Source organism: Ranitomeya imitator, chromosome 10, assembly GCF_032444005.1.
Source record: "Ranitomeya imitator isolate aRanImi1 chromosome 10, aRanImi1.pri, whole genome shotgun sequence".
In the NCBI taxonomy this organism is placed as follows: domain Eukaryota; kingdom Metazoa; phylum Chordata; class Amphibia; order Anura; family Dendrobatidae; genus Ranitomeya; species Ranitomeya imitator.
This window is the reverse complement of record NC_091291.1, coordinates 103,777,904-103,800,094: the sequence shown is the minus strand read 5'-3', so window position 1 is coordinate 103,800,094 and position 22,191 is coordinate 103,777,904. Positions and strand designations below refer to the sequence as shown.

At 41.2% G+C, this 22,191-nt stretch overlaps 2 long non-coding RNA genes across 3 annotated transcripts; one reads left to right on the top strand and one right to left on the bottom strand.

Annotated features, from left to right (window-relative positions):
- Positions 1–536: 536 nt before the first annotated feature.
- Positions 537–1,547, bottom strand: LOC138650933 (uncharacterized). Of its 2 annotated transcripts, XR_011315419.1 has the most exons (3): positions 1,122–1,547; positions 982–1,030; positions 537–666 (listed from the first exon to the last, which is right to left on the bottom strand). It is a non-coding gene; the product is annotated as an uncharacterized lncRNA (long non-coding RNA). The 2 variants fall into 2 exon arrangements; XR_011315418.1 differs by having other exon boundaries at positions 982–1,547.
- A 3,616-nt stretch (positions 1,548–5,163) lies between these two features.
- LOC138652287 (uncharacterized) lies at positions 5,164–5,757 on the top strand. Its single transcript, XR_011315589.1, has 2 exons — positions 5,164–5,314; positions 5,630–5,757. It is a non-coding gene; the product is annotated as an uncharacterized lncRNA (long non-coding RNA).
- Positions 5,758–22,191: the final 16,434 nt, after the last annotated feature.

Below are 22,191 nucleotides of genomic sequence, written 5' to 3'. Positions count from 1 at the left end.
TATATGTCATTGAATTTTGTTGTTGGTCCACATGATGAGATTTGTGTGTTCCGTTCACTTGTCTATATTTTAATTGTCTATTCATTTTTCAGAAATGCTTTCTGTGTTCATGATATGTACTTTTCAGGAATGCAAATGGGACATACAAATGCTGCTTCCACACAGGAGTTAACTTCTGTTGTCCAGAAGACGGAGAGGCTGGGCAGACAATAAGTGACTGATGGAGGTTACTAGTGGCTGACTTTTTATCCAGTCAGTTGCAGAGGGTGTGAAGGATCCCACCGCTGCCACCACATGTGATGAACTCCTACCCCACCTGACATCACTATTACATCAGTGAGATCACTTGTTATGGTCTCCTCGCTTGCACCAATGTGATGTTCCACACTCCCTGGGGACACATAAGGTCAGCTTGGCACACTTTTGCACACACACCCTATCCTCATGGGTCCAGGGAGGCACGAGGATTGAGAGGATGTGGCCCAGGCATTCACTGACGTGGCCAATATAGAAAAATCAGCCGCACTCTTATGGTATATCTTTGCAAAAATGTGATGTATTTATTCACATGTGTTGAGACAAAATTTTCATATATATATATACACACACAGCAGGGAGTATAAACGAAGTAGTAACGTTTCGACCCTGCCTCGGGTCTTTCTCAAACTGTAATCAAACACAAATAACAATTAGTGTTATATACATATGGGGTGCTTTACATAAAGACAAAACCAGATGAACATAATCATTATTTACAGAAAACTATATACAATAAGGATCCCATCTGAAAAGTATCTGTATGAGATAGCGCTGTCAAAATAGATAACCTACACAAGGTCCATTAGGGGTGCTGTCGCTAACATAAAGTTCTATTGTAGAGACTGGAAACAAGGTCCAGTCTGACCAGTGAAGCTGACAAAATAGGTACAAAATTAAGTAACGTTATACCCAGTGGTGGACATGATATGGAGAAGCACTGACCTGCGTTTCTAGATAGTGTGAAAAATAAGAAGTGTGGTCCCTTTAAGGGCTGCAAATAAAGAGGAGAGAGGGTTCCTTGTGAGAAGATACAAGATTAAAAGTAGTGGGGTCCTGGTAGAAAAAACAGATGAGTCACCAACCTCCTATTGTTGTGGTGTCAGGTCTTCCTGCTTCTGTGGGCGTGTGTGTCTGCATGGGAAATAGTGCCTCTATTTATAGCACCTATTCAAACTGAGGCTGCAGCTCCCAAAGGGAGGTGTGAAACGCTGTATGTGAGCCCTTAATGAATAGTGCCAGCACACTGGGGAATGAGAGAGAGGCTTGGAGTCTCTGTAATGTGCTGTGCAGTTGCTAGGTATCTCAAGGGAGGTGTGGAACACTCCCTGCCTGTCATCTGGGAGGAGGTGTGGTGAATGGGGGGAGAAAAGAGAGGAGTGGAAAGGGTATAAGATGCAAGAGTGTCTTTTGTAAAAGAAGCATATCAGTAAGAATAATGGGGAGAAAGCGTAGAACAATTAGTAAAACTGCAGGGAGCCAACTTGAGCCAGAAATAAATGTCGAATTGGAAAAAAAAAAAAAAAAAAAAATGAAATGAAAATGAAATGAAATGAAACTAGACGTAAAAATAAAGAAAAAGAAAAAATAAAAATAAAAATAAAAAATAATAAAACCGGGAGACTTTGTAACTTACCCATGGCAGGTGTAAGAAATAGATAGTTGGCTCAGTGCATCTATAAGAATTAATACAAGGTTAGATCTGAAGAAACAAATAATAATCACATCCACCACTAAGTTATAACACATGTACAATTATACATATAGACAACATGTTTGCACGGAAATATTATAGCAAAATATGACTGACTCAGCAGTTCAACCAGGGGTCCTAAGTCACGAGATCCAATTCCCTGTTGAGGCCCTTTGGTGTGAGGGTTTGTAGTGTGTGTATCCAGTAGGCCTCCCTCTCTTTAAGTAGCTTGACGTGATTGCCGCCCCTCCTGGGTCTTTCTACCTGTTCCACAACTTGGAATCTTAGTTGTGAAATGGAGTGTTTGGCTGTTATGAAGTGATCCGGTATGGGTAACCATGTCTTTTTGCACCTAATTGTGGATTTATGGTTCGATATGCGGTCACGGATGTGTTGTGTCGTTTCACCTACGTAAACTAAACCGCAGGGACATTTAACCACATATACCACAAAATTCGATTCGCATGTGAAAAAATCCTTCACCTTGTATCGCTTACCGGAATGGGGGTGGACAATATCCTCGCCTTTAATGACATTAGAGCAACATGCACAACTTAGACATGGGTATGTCCCTACCCGTTTAGAGCCAATGAATCTCTGTTTGGGCTGTTTCGTCAAGCTACCAATGTCGGCCCTTACCCACTGATTCCTAAGATTGGGTGGTTTTCTTTTGCACATCAGTGCTGGGTTTTTGAAAGCTTCAATGCCAGGGTATGACCTGTGGAGAAGTGGCCAGTGTCTGTTAATGATATTATATAGTTTAGGCATTATCGGGTGATGAGTATGAACAAACGGAATACGTTCAGGTTTGATGGATGGATTACGGGTGGATACTGAACCTAGGACTCTCTGTTTTTCGGTATTAAGGAGTTGTTTTGGATAATTCCTATCCAGGAATTTCTCTGACATTTCTTTAAGACGAATTTCAAGTAAATTCTCATCAGACACGATCCTCTTAACCCTTTGAAACTGGGAGCGTGGTAGACTGTTTTTAGTGGATCTTGGGTGACAACTAGTGTACAACAGAAGGTTATTTGAATCCGTGGGTTTGGTAAAGATATCAGACTCCAGTGTACCCCTATTGTTTTTAGTAACCATCGTGTCCAGAAATGAGATTTTTGTCAAATCCCAGGTAAGGGTGAACTGGAGTTCAGGTCTTACTGAGTTGAGGAAATTATGAAACGAAGGTAGGCTCTCAGAGGTGCCTTCCCATAAACAAAAAATGTCATCAATAAACCTAATCCAACTTTTAGCGTGAGTTCTGAAGAGCTCATTTGTATAGATGAAAGTGCATTCAAATGCATCCATGTATGTATTTGCATATGCCGGCGCCACGTTCGAGCCCATGGCGGTCCCGCAGATCTGTAAAAAATATTGGTCGCCGAAAAGAAAAAAGTTGTTGTACAGGACAATTGTTAATAAATCAAGGCAAAATTGTTGGGAGTTTTGGGATAAATCTGACGTTTTGAGGAGATCTTGTACTGCTTGGAGACCCAAGGGATGTTGGATAGATGTATATAAGCTTTTAACATCAAAGGTAGCTAGGATACAGTCTGACGGAAGGTTAGAAAATCCTCTGATGATTTCCAGAAAGTGACTAGTGTCTAAAATGAAAGATCTGGTTTGTTTCGTGAGAGGAGTGAGGATTTTTTCTAATAGAATGGATAGTGGGGATAAAATGGAATCTGTAGATGCAACTATAGGCCTGCCAGGGGGGTTATTGAGAGATTTGTGTATTTTTGGTAATACATAAAAAACTGGGGTTATGGGGTGTTGATTTATTAGAAAAGTGGATGTCTTGTGGTCTATAGTATTGGAGGTCAAATATTTGTCTAATGTTAATTCTATTTTCCTTTTGATGTCACTAGTGGGGTCTCGAGTGATCTGTTTATACGTCTGTGTGTCAGATAATTGGTTCCTTATTTCCCTGATGTAGTCCACTTGATTCATAATCACTATGGCCCCTCCCTTGTCTGCCGGTTTAATGGTTATGTGTTTATTGTTTTTAAGTGACCTCACTGCTTGTTTCTCTATGACAGACATGTTGTTATGGGTTGGGAAGGCCCCTTTGCTATGTTGTTCCATTACCAGATTAATGTCCTTCTGTATAAGATCGATGTATGCCTCTGTGGCGTGATAGCTCCTTGGTGGATTGAAGCTACTCACGTTGCGTAGACCCCACATGGAAATGGAAAGTTCCGGGGTCTGGGGTACAGTGCTTGTTGTAGACAAATCTTGTTGAAGTCCAAAGTGTGTTTTCAAACGCAAGCTACGGTAAAACCGTTGTAAGTCTTGCTCAAGTCTAAATTTATCCCAGGGTGGAGTGGGACAAAAAGAGAGACCTCGCTGGAGGACCGTCAGTTCAGAAGGGGTTAATGTGTAATCGGAAATGTTTACCACCGAGTTGAGTGTCCTACCTGTGATCGTGTTGTCATCCGTTCTGGAGGGGTAGCGATGGCCCCTCCTGGTCGGTGCAAAAAGACATGGTTACCCATACCGGATCACTTCATAACAGCCAAACACTCCATTTCACAACTAAGATTCCAAGTTGTGGAACAGGTAGAAAGACCCAGGAGGGGCGGCAATCACGTCAAGCTACTTAAAGAGAGGGAGGCCTACTGGATACACACACTACAAACCCTCACACCAAAGGGCCTCAACAGGGAATTGGATCTCGTGACTTAGGACCCCTGGTTGAACTGCTGAGTCAGTCATATTTTGCTATAATATTTCCGTGCAAACATGTTGTCTATATGTATAATTGTACATGTGTTATAACTTAGTGGTGGATGTGATTATTATTTGTTTCTTCAGATCTAAACTTGTATTAATTCTTATAGATGCACTGAGCCAACTATCTATTTCTTACACCTGCCATGGGTAAGTTACAAAGTCTCCCGGTTTTATTATTTTTTATTTTTATTTTTATTTTTTCTTTATTTTTATTTTTCTTTATTTTTATTTTTACGTCTAGTTTCATTTCATTTCATTTTCATTTCTTTTTTTTTTTTTTTTTTTTCCAATTCGACATTTATTTCTGGCTCAAGTTGGCTCCCTGCAGTTTTACTAATTGTTCTACGCTTTCTCCCCATTATTCTTACTGATATGCTTCTTTTACAAAAGACACTCTTGCATCTTATACCCTTTCCACTCCTCTCTTTTCTCCCCCCATTCACCACACCTCCTCCCAGATGACAGGCAGGGAGTGTTCCACACCTCCCTTGAGATACCTAGCAACTGCACAGCACATTACAGAGACTCCAAGCCTCTCTCTCATTCCCCAGTGTGCTGGCACTATTCATTAAGGGCTCACATACAGCGTTTCACACCTCCCTTTGGGAGCTGCAGCCTCAGTTTGAATAGGTGCTATAAATAGAGGCACTATTTCCCATGCAGACACACACGCCCACAGAAGCAGGAAGACTGACACCACAACAATAGGAGGTTGGTGACTCATCTGTTTTTTCTACCAGGACCCCACTACTTTTAATCTTGTATCTTCTCACAAGGAACCCTCTCTCCTCTTTATTTGCAGCCCTTAAAGGGACCACACTTCTTATTTTTCACACTATCTAGAAAACGCAGGTCAGTGCTTCTCCATATCATGTCCACCACTGGGTATAACGTTACTTAATTTTGTACCTATTTTGTCAGCTTCACTGGTCAGACTGGACCTTGTTTCCAGTCTCTACAATAGAACTTTATGTTAGCGACAGCACCCCTAATGGACCTTGTGTAGGTTATCTATTTTGACAGCGCTATCTCATACAGATACTTTTCAGATGGGATCCTTATTGTATATAGTTTTCTGTAAATAATGATTATGTTCATCTGGTTTTGTCTTTATGTAAAGCACCCCATATGTATATAACACTAATTGTTATTTGTGTTTGATTACAGTTTGAGAAAGACCCGAGGCAGGGTCGAAACGTTACTACTTCGTTTATACTCCCTGCTGTGTGTGTATATATATATGAAAATTTTGTCTCAACACATGTGAATAAATACATCACATTTTTGCAAAGATATACCATAAGAGTGCGGCTGATTTTTCTATATTGGACTTGTTGTTGGGTTTTTCCCAAGTACAGCCAGCACCAACCTAAGATAGCTGAGTGCGCTCCTTTTTTCTTAATATAATTCACTGACGTGGCACCACACTCACTCACAAACCTGAGAGGCCCCTTTCACTAGCCTTGTGGGACTGCCATCACTTCCTTGTTCGATATAAGCCCAGTCCACTAACGGGATTATATTGGGCCAGAAACAAGCCCTGGTAGCATGGAAAGTTAAACCGAGAAATTGAAGTTTGCAAATACAGATAGTCATAGGACAAAAGATACAAGCAGAATGTCAATTACCGGGTGATCTTAGATGATGGGTGCACTGAGCCACAAGGGGGCATGGGTTGCCAGCTGGCTTCTAAGTTCTTCACAGAACGTTTCCTGATGCAGCCTCCACTGTCAAAGTGGATCGCATTCATCACAGAGAGAGGAACTACATGGCCGTACACTAGCCTTTATCACCTTTGGGTCACTCCCCTCCTGATCCCTAGGCTGAAACTAAATCCCCTCCCCTTGCCTTTGGCAGTTAAAAACTCCAAAACCGAAGATGAGTCATAACCCAGGGTGCTAGAACGTGTCGAGACCCAGATGGGCGCTCGTTATATTCTGGGGATCTCGGAAATGTACACAATATATGGCTAGGACGTATAGTATCTCCAACTCCTTATGGAATCATCGTTGACTCAACGCATGGTATCTACATAGTCAGCAAGCCTTTTCACCTTTTGAGCTCACTCAAGATGTGAGATCTGCTTGAACCCCTTCCCTGCTGAGCTAGCGGCACACTGAAGGGGGGTTTTATAATCCCATGCCACGTAGAATACAAACGATTGTCATGAAATTGTCTCCAATATTCTTCACAGAGGGCAAGTAGTGGCTAGCAGATGCATAGTGGAAACCTCTTCAAGTGTGCGCTACACCAGGTGGCTGAAGAGAGATTGACTTTTTAGTTGTCTTGGGTTTCTGAGGACGAGAGAGCCGAAGTTTGACCTGATATTCAGATAGCTATCGTCATACAAGTCAATCTTTGCATGAAGATCATTGGACTGTACTCTAATGACATCTGAGTGCAGTCCCAATTTCCACACACTGACACAATGGAGAAGATGGAGAAATGTGTTCTCTACACACGTGGTCAAAATTGTGGTACCCCTCATTTAATGACAGGAAAACCCACAATGGTCACAGAAATAACTAGAATCTGACAAAAGTAATAATAAATGATCTATGAAAATGAACAAATGAAAGTCAGACATTGCTTTTCAACCATGTTTCCACAGAATTTAAAAAAAAATAACTCATGAAATAGGCCTGGACAGAAATGATGGTTCCCCTGAAAATAATGTGACAAAAGGGACCTGTTAAATCACAGTGTGTCCTCCGCTAACTAGCATCATAGGTGTCTACAATCTTGGAATCAGTGAGTGGGCCTGTATATAGGGCTACAGATACCCACTGTGCTGTTTGGTGACATGGTGTATATCACACTCAACATGGACGAGAGGAAGCGAAGGAAAGCGTTGTCTCAGGAGATTAGAAAGAAAAAGTTATAAGACCATCTCCAAGCAGCTTGATGTTTCTGTGACTACAGTTTCACATATTTTTCACAAATTTAAGATCCATGGGCCTGTAGCCAACCTCCCTGGACTTGGACGCAGGAGGAAAATTGATGACAAATCAAAGAGAGGGATAATACGAATGGTAACAAAAGAGCCCAGAAAAACTTCTAAACAGATTAAAGGTGAACTTCAAGCTCAAGGAACATCAGTGTCAGATTGCATCATCCGTCATTGTATGAGCCAAAGTAGACTTCATTTGAGACGTCCAAGGAGGACACCATTGTTGAAAAAAAATCATAGAAAAGCCAGACTGGAATTTGCCAAACTACATGTTGACAAGCCACAAAGCTTCTGGGAGAATGTCCTATGAACAGATGAGACAAAAATTGAACTTTTTGGCAAGGCACATCAGCTCTATGTTCACAGATGGAGAAATGAAGCATGTCAAGAAAAGAACACTGTCCCTACTGTGAAACATGGAGGAGGCTCTGTCATGTTCTGGGGCTGCTTTGCTGCATTTGGCACAGGGTGCCTAAAATCTGTGCAGGGTACAATGAAATTTCAAGACTATCGAGGGATTCCAGAGAGAAATGTGCTGCCCATTGTCAGAAAGCTTGGTCTCAGTCTCAGGTCATGGATCTTATAACAAGATAATGACCCAAAACACTCAGCTAAAAACACCCAAGAATGGCTAAGAGGAAAACAATGGACTATTCTGAAGTGGCCTCTATGAGCCCTGACCTAAATCCTACTAAGCATCTTTGGAAAGAGCTGAAACATGCCGTCTGGAAAAGGCAACCTTTAAACACGAGACAACTGGAGCAGTTTGCTCTTGAGGAGTGGGCCAAAATACCTGTTGAGAAGTGCAGAAGTCTCATTGACAGTTACAGGAATCATTTACTTTCGAACCCCTCGCAAAATGGGATACGGACATATGCTCGGATGGAGCCATAGGATATAATGGTGCCTACAAAGCGAACGTGAGCTCTGTTGTGCATCATTTTCAGGCGTAAACGCCTAATGGAGGTGGACACTCAGTTTATTACATCTGGGTGTCCGCCTCCACTAAGTGTACACACCCAAAAATCATGCAGTGCGTACATTCACTTTGCCAGCACCATTATAGTCTATTGTCCCGTTGGCACATACGCCCAAAACCCATTTTGCGGTGGAAGGGGCATATGCAAACCCCAATGGAGCCTGAACGCAGTATGAAAGCACCTTTATAGTGGAAAATGACACCGAGAAACTTTTCACAACAAGAACCAAGGTCTCTTGCAGGTGGTGAGCAGACAGTGGAAGGTGCCAGGAAAGTTGTCTGAGTTGAGGACCTAGGCCTGGTAGGTGACAGAAACCCAGTGGACTGTCATAAGACAGGTGGATAAATACTCCGAAGGACTGTAGGGGGATGTAAGGGGAGTAAGAGTGCCATAGATGAGAGAGACTGCCAGGGAAGTAACAGCTGCGGGCATGGGAGCCACTGAGACCCAGAGTCTAAGAGAGTTGCGATGGCAGTGCATGGGTGGCGAAGCGAGACCAGGCACCCAAAAAAACCCACTAAGTGTAAAAAGGCCACATATAAGTGTTCGAGTATTAACGTGGGACATTCTTAAAATATCATGTTTTCACATTGATGGCTACCATTCTCTTTCTTGAGAAGTCAGTGCATGCTCATAAAATATTAGAGGGTGCAAGTGACATCCGGACTGACGTTTGCTTTATAACCGGCCTGTGAATGGAGTAAGTTTTTTTTTTTCTATTAAATCAGAATTTTCCCTCATTGATGTTGAGCTACAAAATTGAGCGGACAAGTGGCGGAGATGGAGTTGTATCAGTTTCATTTGGAGTCTCCGTTTGGAGCTTTATTTTCTAGGTAAAGGTATCCATACAATGCACCTTGTTAGCCAACTCTTGCTAGATCTCCCTTAGGATGACTTAAACCAATTTACAGAATTGTTCCAAGAAATGTAATCTTGAGCCAATAAAAGGAACAGATGTTTTTTCCCTGAGTGACATGGCATGCTTATTACTGGCGACAGACAGACGTAATGCAACCTGTTGTAAGGAGAGGAGCAGAGCACAAATAGACAAGTTGTGAACGGAGTTCTTGGTAATTTGTTTTTTTAGATCTTGAGAGTCACTGTTTTGTAGATGTGTGTAGAATAGATGCGTTAGAAGTTTTTATAATTATTCTGATAATTCTATAAGCAACCATCTTATTGAAGGTATATTCTCCATTATTACATCCTACCAGCACACACTTCAAAAGGCAATGAGATGGACAACCATGCAAGCATCAATTCGAAAATATATTGACAAGTAAAAAAAAAAAGAAGCAAAAAATGGGATTGTATGAAACGAACAGAAATATATCTGCTTATTTCCCAGGGACAGCTCCACTGCTCTCCCGTGACTGTCAGATTTTTCAGCTCAGTCCTATTCACTAAAATGGTGCTGATCTGTAATGCCAGATATAGCCTATCGACAAACTTAACACTGAAAAAAAAACAGCAATCTGTTTTTCTTTCTAATACTTCAGTAGTACTGAAAAAATGAAGTTATCCATTGTCAGAAAATATAAACAACTGTGGCTTTTCTTAAAAATATAAAAAAAAATAAAGTTCACCTCTATAATGGAGAAAACGACCTAATGTTAAAATCAAGTTATTGGGTTACAATCGTTGTCATTCTTTTTTATTTGTATTTAATTTTTTCTTACCACAATCTTTATTAAAAAATAAAATTAATAATCTCGCAATTTTGATCACTGAGGCTTTTGGACACTAGGACATCCTGTACTTTCAGGAAGAGCTTACAGCAGTTTCTTTATCATCAGAGGCAGGATGACAATGACAGGTAAAGGTACCGTCACACTTAGCGACGCTGCAGCGATACCGACAACGATCCGGATCGCTGCAGCGTCGCTGTTTGGTCGCTGGAGAGCTGTCACACAGACCGCTCTCCAGCGACCAACGATCCCGAGGTCCCCGGTAACCAGGGTAAACATCGGGTAACTAAGCGCAGGGCCGCGCTTAGTAACCCGATGTTTACCCTGGTTACCAGCGTAAAAAAACAAACAGTACATACTTACATTCAGCTGTCTGTCCCTTGCCGTCTGGTTCCTGCACTGACTGCTGGCCGTAAAGTGAAAGTGAAAGCACAGCGGTGAGTCACACAGCGGTGACTCACCGCTGTGGCTGTGCTCTGCTTTCACTTTACGGCCAGCAGTCAGTGCAGGAACCAGACGGCAAGGGACAGACAGCTGAATGTAAGTATGTACTGTTTGTTTTTTTACGCTGGTAACCAGGGTAAACATCGGGTTACTAAGCGCGGCCCTGCGCTTAGTTACCCGATGCTTACCCTGGTTACCAGTGAAGACATCGCTGAATCGGTGTCACACACGCCGATTCAGCGATGTCTACGGGGAGTCCAGCGACGAAATAAAGTTCTGGACTTTCTTCCCCGACCAGCGATCTCCCAGCAGGGGCCTGATCGCTGCTGCCTGTCACACTGGACGATATCGCTAGCGAGGACGCTGCAACGTCACGGATCGCTAGCGATATCTTCTAGTGTGACAGTACCTTAACACATCTATGCACAGCTGATAACATAAAATCCGCCATAAGGCGTGTAATGATAGCAGAGGGTGCGACTGGGCCCATGCAGGAGGGATGCCCGCCAACACGAGTGCCTCAATCGGTTGGATGTGCAGTGACATCATGCGCCATGTCGAAGTCCGCTGAGGGATTCTGCGCTGCCCATAGACAAGGACGACACAGAGGAAGGTAAGAAGAATTGTTTTCATATTTTTTTAATGTGTTAAAATGGATCAGGGAACATGATTACTGGATAAGGCTCAGGATGGGGACATTATACCAGGAAGAGGCATAGAATGAGCAACATTATACCAGGAAAGAGCCCAAAATGGCGGACATTATTACAGGAAGGTTCTAGGAATAGGGACATTTTCACAGAAAGGCACCAGGATAAGGAACATTATTATATGGGGTGGGGGGTGAAAACAAATGTACTTATAGGAACTAAAAGGGCCCATACATCTGATCAACATGCCGGTGGGGGCCCAGATTTAAATTTTGCATAGGATACTGGTGGACAGTGGCATAACTAGTCACAATAGGCAGTGTCACAGCTTACCCTACTGCCCCCTTCACAATGACCTTTGCACATGCTCATTAGATGCTTCAATACAAAAGAAAGGGTCAGACTCTGTTCATTGTGACTATGTACATGTGTTGTTTCCTGAAACTGCATGAAGTTGGAGTTTAGAAAAGCTTCAATGGCCAGTGTGAAAATTGCAAGATTTTCGATTTTTACTTTTCATTTTTATCGTTAACAATTGTGATACGGGAAAAAAACAAACAAAACCTTTAATGCAAAAACTTGATTGGAACAATATGTACTTTTCTCTGATGATGGCTTTCCTTTTAAGGATATGTGCACTATATAATGAAATCTTTAACCCAAGTCCCATGTGGGCTTAGGTCCTACCCATTAAAACTCACCTGCTGTGATTATTTACAGACCAACTTGTACAGAAGTCATTGATCAGGTAATCAGTACCGATCTTCTCCATGGAACTGATTACCTACATGACACACGATTAATGCTGTAATTATCTGGTTACCGTCTACTCTTAGATGATCCTACAGGTCTATAACCCAAGATGTGTTTATTTCCCACTTGTCTCTGTCTTTTGGCTCTCAACCTGCCCTGACAGCTGGGAACCCCATTAAAATCCTATTCATTAGCAATTCACTAGTAAATCGACAGAAGAGGCAGTGAGCTGCTGCAAGCAGAAAGCACAACTCTGCTGCATCTTCATACATGATGCATATAGCTTACAATTATTATCCTTTATTCGGTGGGTTTTGGAGGAAGGTCTCGCCATATGTCTAATTCCATATTCTGAGAGGAGCAGTCCATTCTTTTGTGCAGCACTCAATCATCCAAATTAGTAAAAATGAACAGCAATCCAGAAAGCCACGAGGGAAAGGAAAAGCCTAATAAATATTCTCGGTAGAATTCCAGTGTAGGTTTTGGATCTTAGTTATGATTTATGGTTTGATAAAAAAGACAAAGTATATTATATGCACCAAAATATCTGCTACATATCCAGCGGGACAGAGATGGATTTGTACGCCGCTATTTTCAGACAATGGCTAGACGGCCTTCATATTAAGTACATGCACACGGTATCGTAAGCAGCTACTCGCTGATTATTAACGGTTTAGCCCTTCACAACACGTAACAGAACAGATTAGTAAGGGCTTGTTCAGACAAGCGAATAATCGGTCCGTGTGCTATTTGCACGCAAACCTTATAGCACAAGGACCAATGCAAATCAATGTGGTAGTTTCACATGAACATTGTTATACATGGACCGATGCGTCGCAGCATGCAATACTTTCCGTATCAGATGCTTCCATTATAAGTCAATGTGTGCTCCAAACATGGATAACTTATGGGTTACCATCCATTTGTCATGGATGTATAACAATATTTAAAATTGGACACCGTATTTGGCCATTTCTTTATTACATTGGTCATGTAAAAAATGGACATACGGATGACAATAAGGACGCAGTCAGACGGTCGTATAAATCGGACCGAGCTCAGAACATGGTAAATGCACTGGCCGGCGGCTCTCCCGACCCAAGAGTGTAAGTTTCCTGTATTTATATGCAGATGTCACGCTCGCCCGGATCAGGAGAGTGTCCAGCCAGTCTGTACACTGCAATCTGATCTCAGTCTGTTTTGTACAGCCTTCTGTATGCGCCCTTAGGGCGCGATCACATTGTGTTTCTGCAGCCGTTCAGTGACACTGTCGGATTTTATGCTGAAACCGCATTTTGCAAAATGGGGCTCGGATGTTTACGCTAACGGAGCCATAGACTGTAATGGTGACAGCAAAGCGAACATGCGTTCTGAGGTGCCGAACGTTTGGACCTGCATGCCTCAAGGAGGCAGACATTTAGACGTAATAGACTGTGTCTGAGTTTCCGCCTCCTGTAGACGTACACTCCCAAAAATGATGCACATGAGAGCACACGTTCGCTTTGCCGTCACCATTACAGTCTATGGCCCTGTTGGCGTATATATCCGAGCCCCATTTTGCAAAATGTGGTTTGAGCATAAACTCTGCCAGGGCCACTGAACGGGTGCAGAAACACAATGTGAAAGCACCTTTAGGATGAAAAATCATCAAGTTGTTTTGAGGATGAAACATGGACGGTTTTGCATACACTCGTCTGATCATGGTCTGATTCAAATACGTTGGCTTGTCCAAAACGTGTATGTAAAAAGTCAATGAAGGTATCAAAGGGGGTCCCCTATTTTGGAGCCTATGTAATCTTTCCAATTTTTACGCAGAAAACTGCTATTCGAGTGCATGTTTTTTGGCATCCGTATTTAAAAGATGAACATTTTTTAAAATGTACATGATCAAATACAGTGCCCTAGCTTAATAGCTGCAATGTCTCTCTAAAGAATTGTATGCAATAGGAATTGATCCATTTGGTATCCAAATTTTTTTTTCTGAACCCGTAGACGGGCCCAGGCGATTGTCATCCAAGATACATAATAGAATATTGATGGTGCACGCTGCAATTTCTTAGACACGGTCAATCCGTGCATGTGAAAAAACCGTCATCTGAACATCACTATTACATTCCATTGATCAGTATGCTGTACGATATTACCGCGACAGTGCACGTCTGTATAACACAAGTCTGAACGAGCCCATAGACTTAAAATGAATGTCCACTGTCTTGAGCACCACTATGTTCAGTTTGATAATACAATTAATGCATTTTTATTGTTAAGACAGTTTTTCTTTTAGTTTTGTAGTGCTCGCTTACCTTTTTCATACCAGATTAATCAAAAATTGCCCAGTTTTTCATGGATCACATTTTCCTAATTTTTGTCTTTACCCAATGTTATTACTTTTAACAAACTGCATACTGTATATGTACAGCACTCAACAATAACAAAGTATGTGGTAAACTCTTAGGCTATGAGCACACGCTGCGGATTTTGCTGCGGATCCGCAGCGTTTCCGCAGCTGCGGGTCCGCAGCAGTTTCCCATGCGTTTACAGTACAATGTAAACCTATGGGAAATGCAATCTGCAGTGCACATGCTGCAGAAAAAATGCGCAGAAACGCAGCGGTTTACATTCCGCAGCATGTCAATTCTTTGTACGGAATCTGCAGCGGTTTTACACCTGCTCCATAATAGAAAACCGCAGGTGTAAAACCGCAATGGAATCCGCACAAAAACAGCGGTAAATCCGCGATAATTCCGCAGGAAATCCGCAGCTAAAACACAGTGCCTTTTACCTGTGTTTTTCACAAATCCGCTGCGGAAAAATCCGCAGACCTCAAGAATACGTGTGCACATACCCTTAGGTAGGACACCGCGTCCTACGGCCACACAGCAAGGGCTGCTTTTCTGCATACACTCCCGGCATGGAGCAAGGATATGCCACAATAACTGCTTAATACTATAAGCCTCCCATATATATCACCCACAAAACGTAACTGATGAAGGTCAAACTTTGTGACCGAAACGTTTTTGTTGCTGTAAAATAAAACCACTTGCATACAAGTTGAGTGCGAGGTTTTGTTATATATCCTGGGTTTTTAAGGCAGACAGTTAACTTGCAGTTCAGCTGCCCTGCCGGTCTCTGATGTAAGTCATGGAGTCCTTACAACCTCGGTGATCCGGCTACCGGTTATCTGCACCTCAGAGGGAGGCAGCCTGCTCGTAGCTGGTCTCCCCTGATATATCCTCTCCTGTGCTTCGTTCTCCAGCATGCTCACTCAACGATGTTCTGCTGTCGGTGTAATCTCTGTCCAGGAGCTTCAGCACTTTCTGGATGAACGGCCCCTCCAGTCCTGTAGACTGTTCCAGTCTGCTGTCTGGCACGAACTAACTAACTTTCCCTCCCAAACTACCATATATATGGGGAGTCACCTAGTAAATAGGATCAAAAGCTCCCCCTGGTGGCCTGGAGTGTGAACATGTTGCATGCTTGTGTTTACTGGTGAAAGTTATCCTTCCTTGCCTTCAAGCGTAACATCACTTTCCCCGTGAGGAAAGCAATGCTACTGTGACGACCAGGACCCTGGGGCGCCACACTGACAAATCTGTTAGAGAAATAACACGTCACTCCTATTGATGGTAATGGTGCTCAGATAAGGGTTGCCAAACCCGATATAAATAATCATGAAAAAAATCCGGCACTCCACGAAAAGAATCCTTTTTTTGGAATAGATGTTTATTGAATCATAAATCCCAGCATATATGTAACGTTTCGGTCATTATGACCTTCATCAGACTAGGGAAAAAGAAATGAACAGAAAAGAAAACTAAATAGCACAATCATAATATATAATCCAATATGTACACATTCATAAATATATACCCAATTTTTGTCTCATTATAATTAATTGGTACATATATATCTCTGCAAATTGCATAATCGTCACCTTTATTATAAGAAAGTCGCTCATTTGCATAAAGGTCCAAAATCATACGAGAGTTTCCCTACCATATTACTGTCGAAAATATTAGTAAAGATCCCCTTTATATAAAAATAAATGAAATAACAAAAGAAAGTGCTTACCAGAAATCTATACAAAATACACGCAACACTGTAATTAAAGTGGGCCCGACAATCAGAAAAAGGGCTCCAAGAGATTACTGAAACAAAAAAGCATAATGAAAATGTAATACAGACAGCCCAAAGAAGCTATTAAAAAGCTCCCTACTGTGTATAACTGTGTCTTACCACTATAAGTGCCATGGACAAATATCCGGGCTGTGACAAGGGGAAACCCACATATACGTAATAAGACTCCAAATAGGAGCACTGAAACGAAAAACCGAAAACAAAGATCAAAAAAATGAAAGCAAAACGCTAAAGTTTTTTTTTGATCTTTGTTTTCGGCCGAGACTCGACAATGAAAGTCTATGGGGGTGAGAAAAAATAGCACAGCACTCGGACCATCAGTGTGACTTGCGAGAAATTCTCAGGCATTGGGCAGGTGACAGGAAAGGCTCAGCCATTATTTGCTCATTTTGCAAGTGTGTGAGAAAATCTCACCATACGGATGTCACACGGATGTCACACGGATCATTTGATGCGAGAAAATCGCATCCACGCACTGCACACGGATCACTGTTTTGGGAACATTTGTGCGATTCTCGTCCGTCAAAAACGGACCGTTTTTTTATACGTTGTGTGTGTCCCCGGCCTAAAAAACATTCTTGTTCGAATGCTCCAGATAAAACAGATCACAAGTGGTAAATACATTTTCAATTCGGAGATTTGCTGCAAAACCTCTAATATATATTTAACCATCTAGAATCTATTAGAGAAATCAGTAGTTAATCTTAGAACCCTGCACATGACTAATTCACCGGTGTTCAGTCATGGATCTCCATAAATCTATGTCTGCCATTCTCCTCTGGGTCTTATATGAGAGTCCGGACTGCAAAGCAATGACCCATTTATAGCATGTGGCTGTCAAGTGTGTAAACCCACGCTGTCGGGTCAGGAGTGGAGTGAATAATGAATACACGTAGACTACCTCACGGTTGCATGGCAGGAGTTCATTATTCTGCTGGAAATACATAGCAAAGAGGGAGATTGGTAGAGCGAGAGCATTGGGTGTCCAAGTGGAAACCAACCAACTTGGTCAGATACACGGTTAGGAGAGCAAACTAAACTTTTGCATCGGTTGACAGACACAAAGACAAGGCATTGTTATAAATACTGCATAGATGAACAATTTCACGAGACCTTCCTACCGCCATGAGGAGCCATAGAGCTGCCGACCTATGATGCATCTACAGCATATTGTGTTTGTGTCTGCTCTAATATGTCATATTGTTCTCAGATCTTTTGACGACTTCTATCATCTTCTTGTACAGATGTAGCTGAGCTGATTTTTTTCTTCACGTGACTCTTTGGACTGTATTAGTGTCTATTTTGAGAAGTTAGATAATGGTTTTACCACCGTCATGGCGGTTTATGATGTGTCAAATAACGAGCCCAGCTCTGTTACATCTATTACTTTCTTATCATTTCAAGAAGATACGATACAAAGTCTTCAGAATTCATCGATTTCTAGTAAATATTAATGGAGGACCCCAGTTCAGGATTTTGCTGTTTGTGCATGCCCTTGTTTGTGGGACTGGTGGGGTCTAACAATGACTGTGTTCCCATTGATGGGCTATTTTTCCTATTCCATGTGTGCACCCCTTTGTTTCCTTTGTACATCCATCTGTTACCTTTCTGATCCCCTATGAAGTATTAATATATTATTTATTAGTATTTATAAAGTATTTATTACTCTGTTGACTACATGGACTTCAAGAAAAGACAAAGGCTCAATAATAGAAAATTGTCTCCGTTCAGTTGCGGTGCACAAGAGGAAATGGCAGTAAATGATAGGAGACCTCGGCACTCACGTGTTGATTATTGCTTGGTTTAATTGAAATCCACACAAGATGTATCAGTCCATCCCAGGCTTTTGTCAATCGTGGAGTAACCTAGACAAGGTTATATATAGATAAATCCAAGAAAATGACATCACGATCATTAACATAAGGAAACCCCCCCCCCCCCACAAATAATAAAAAAAAATAACATACAACATTTTAATATTCAAAACATCCGTGTCATATGTACAGAAATTAAACCCAAATGATATCAAACATAATACAAACAAATGATAATGTACACAAAACACCATTAATTATAAATTCAATGTCATCTTCTCAATGGATATTCATATGTGCAGAGTGGATTAATATAATTATCAATCCCCCTCCCCCCATTAAATTATTTAGAATAAATCCTTCATAGTAATTTATTTAATATAATTGATAGTAGTAATGTTTTTATATTTTTTTATATACCGGTACATATAATTTTTGTAGGCAATCATCTATAAAGAAAGATTTTATCTCATTAATGTACACTTTGCATCCCAACTTGACTGAAAAAAGCAGAAATGTAGAAATTGTTGCTAATTTATTAAAAAAAAACCCTGAAATATCACATGGTCATAAGTATTCAGACCTTTTGCTCAGACACTCATATTTAAGTCACATGCTGTCCATTTCCCTGTGGTCTTCCTTGAGATGGTTCTACTCCTTCATTGGAGGCAATCTGTGTGTAATTAAACTGATAGGACTTGATTTGGAAACGCGCACACCTGTCTATATAAAACCTCACAGCTCATAGTGCATGTCAGATCAAATGAGAATCATGAGGTCAAAGGAACTGGCCGAGGAGCTCAGAGACAGAGTTGTGACAAGGCACAGATCTGGCCAAGGTTACAACAGAATTTCTGCAATACTCAAGGTTCCTAAGAGCAAAGTGGCCTCCATCATCCTTAAATAGAAGAAGTTTGGGACTTGTTCTCCCCAGGGCTCTTGTGCGGTGTTGTGACACGTGACGCATTACTGTCTCCAGCTTCGTAAAAACCGAACATGAAGAAGTCTGAACTGCAGCTGATCCTCGACTGCCTCTTCATGTTTGATTTGTTTGAAGGCAGAGACAGTGACGCCACCGCTGATTGGGCGCCAGCGTTAAGTGTCAACACTGCACGAGAGCAAATTCTTTATTATGCTATCAGGGCCAAGCGAGGGGTATAAGAAGACATTGTCGAAGTGGTGGACAACTTCTTGAACATAGTAAAAAAAAAACCACAAATAATAATAAATAGAAAAATAACTTTTTTAATGCTCAAATCATCCATCCTCCTCCATAGAGAGACTTATTGGATTTGTACTGTAAGTACTTTGTCCCCGAATGATCTTAAGAGAGATTATGAGGTTAACCGCATAATGTGAACAGGATTACTCAATTTTCTTTCCTGAATTGTCTTTTTCAATTTTAGACATCCCAGATGTGTTGATCGTATGTCGGATACATCTTCTCTACATGGAATCATATAACATGTGAGTGGGTACTTATTTCTATTGCTATGATCTTGTAAGATGCTTTCAAGTTGAATATACAGTGGGTACGAAAATTATTCAGACCCATCCATTGCGAGAACATCGTCAGCACAGGAGGTGAATATAGGCTTTATTCTGTTATCTGGGCCAAATATTTTGATCAAGAAGGGGTTGTCCTAGTTGTAGACAATCCCTTTAATGATTGGGATGTCATTTCCTTGGATTTTTCTATATATAACCTTGCTGTATATGTTACTCTATATGACTGGCTGAGTTAAAAGGACACTGGCTTTGGCACTACATAAGTACTGAGACCAGAACTTTCTTGCTGACACTGTCACTGTCCTTGGAACTCTTATATAAATATTATGACTAGAACTTTCATAATGGCACTGACACTGTCCTTGGCACTGTTATAGTGGTACTATGACTAGAACTTTCATAGTGGCACTGACACTGTCATTGGCACTGTTATAAAAGTACTATGATTAGATCTTTCATCGTGACACTGTCCTTGGCACTGTTATAGAAGTACTATGACTAGATCTTTCATCGTGACACTGTTTTTTGGCACTGTTATAGAAGTACTATGACTAGATCTTTCATCGTGACGCTGTTCTTTGGCACTGTTATAGAAGTACAATGACTAGAACTTTCATAGAGGCACTGACACTGTCCTTGGCACTGTTATAGAAGTACTATGACTAGAACTTTCATAGTGGCACTGACACTGTCCTTGGCACTGTTATAGTGGTACTATGACTAGAACTTTCATAGTGGCACTGACACTGTCCTTGGCACTGTTATAGAAGTACAATGACTAGATCTTTCATTGTGACACTGTTCTTTGGCACTGTTATAGAAGTACTATGACTAGAACTTTCATAGTGGCACTGACACTGTCCTTGGCACTGTTATAGAAGTACTATGACTAGAACTTTCATAGTGGCACTGACACTGTCCTTGGCACTGTTATAGAAGTACTATGACTAGATGTTTCATTGTGACACTGTCCTTGGCACTGTTATAGAAGTACTATGACTAGATCTTTCATTGTGACACTGTTCTTTGGCACTGTTATAGAAGTACTATGACTAGAACTTTCATAGTGGCACTGACACTGTCCTTGGCACTGTTATAGAAGTACTATGACTAGATCTTTCATTGTGACACTGTCCTTGGCACTGTTATAGAAGTACTATGACTAGATGTTTCATCGTGACACTGTCCTTGGCACTGTTATAGAAGTACTATGACTAGATGTTTCATCGTGACACTGACACTGTCCTTGGCACTGTTATAGAAGAAGTATGACTAGACCTTTCATAGTGTAATTTTGGCTAGCTCAGTTATAAGCTTGATGCTGTGATAGAAGCACTGGAGGGTAGCACCTCTATGATGGCACCATGGCTGTCTCAGATATAGGACATGTCCTTGGCACTGGTATAGAAGCACTAGCACTGTTATGCTGGCGCCCTGGCTGGCTCACTTATAAGGACACAGTCCTTGGTACTATGATAGAAGCACTGGGGCAAATCCTTTTGTTTTGTTATAGGGCATATGGACTTCTAGAGGAAAGAAAAACTCCCACGTTGAATGCCCAACTAGTATCAAAAATATCATATCCAAGAGTTATAAGGTTGTGAAATAGTTCATTTTTTCTTGGCACAATTTATTTTGTAGTGTTTTCCAAAAGCAAATCTCAAGCATATAAATCTGAAAATACCATAAATTAACCTATATTACATTTACTTACCTTGGGGTTTAAAGAGTAAATGCAATCAGTACATTATTGGAGAAAAAAAGGCCATGCTCGTACCCTGTGATGCCTTTCCGCTCCCCAGGGACAGTGGTGAGCTCTCAAGTAATCACCATTATCCGCCACGTTGTAATAACTTAGTTTCTTGTAGAACTGCCAGGATAGAAATCAATTCATGTAGTGGGACAATATAAGCCACAATGAACTATACAAACAACTTGCAATCAAATATTGCCCCACAGCAAACTCCATCCAGTCCCGGGCCCATGAGGGAGCGAAGCGTTAACCCTGGAGTTAATACTGATATTCTATCAAAGCAGACGGGGACTGTTCCTGCGGCCGAGTAGGTGTCATGTGTTTTATAAAGGCGGCCAAAGCTCATCATTCACCGGCAATTCTAACAATATTGTGAACCAATAAAAGAGGCTTAGCATGGAGCTGGACCCCGGGCTAAGTCATACAAGATGTGTCCTCATAGAGAAGCATAAAATTTATTTCCATAACAGGATGATCGAAGCGAGAAGAAACAAATGGAAAAAGAGCGAAAGCGTCATTAAATTATCAGGTAGTGAGGTGTAGGGAATGACAGTGCTCAACAGAGAATTGGGAATTGTAAAGCGAACAAATGTGCAAATAAAATAAACACAATTGTCTCATAACTAAAGTAATAATATAATCATAAATCTAAAAAATATATATATATATATAAAAAAGGGTAACATAATAAAGTAGTAGCAAAAATAGTAAAAATAGAATTAAGTAATTATACAAAACTAGAAAGATCATGGAGGTAAAATCTTCCTTGGATCAAAATAAAAATCCTTAAGAGAATAATATCCAAAATTAGGATTGTATTCCACCAAAGGGACTTCATTTGCCGACTATCCTGATTTTTTGGATTACCGTTCTGAATATAAAATTGCAAAAGGGGTGATGTTTCATATTTGCCAACAGCCTTTAATTTGCTGCAACTTTCCTGAAATTCAGACTTATCACTTTTATATCTGCTCCTGGTCTGTGTCACCCACCTACCATGTGCCATTTTCAATATGAGTGTCTCCTAACAAAGCAGAGCCCTCTCGGACAT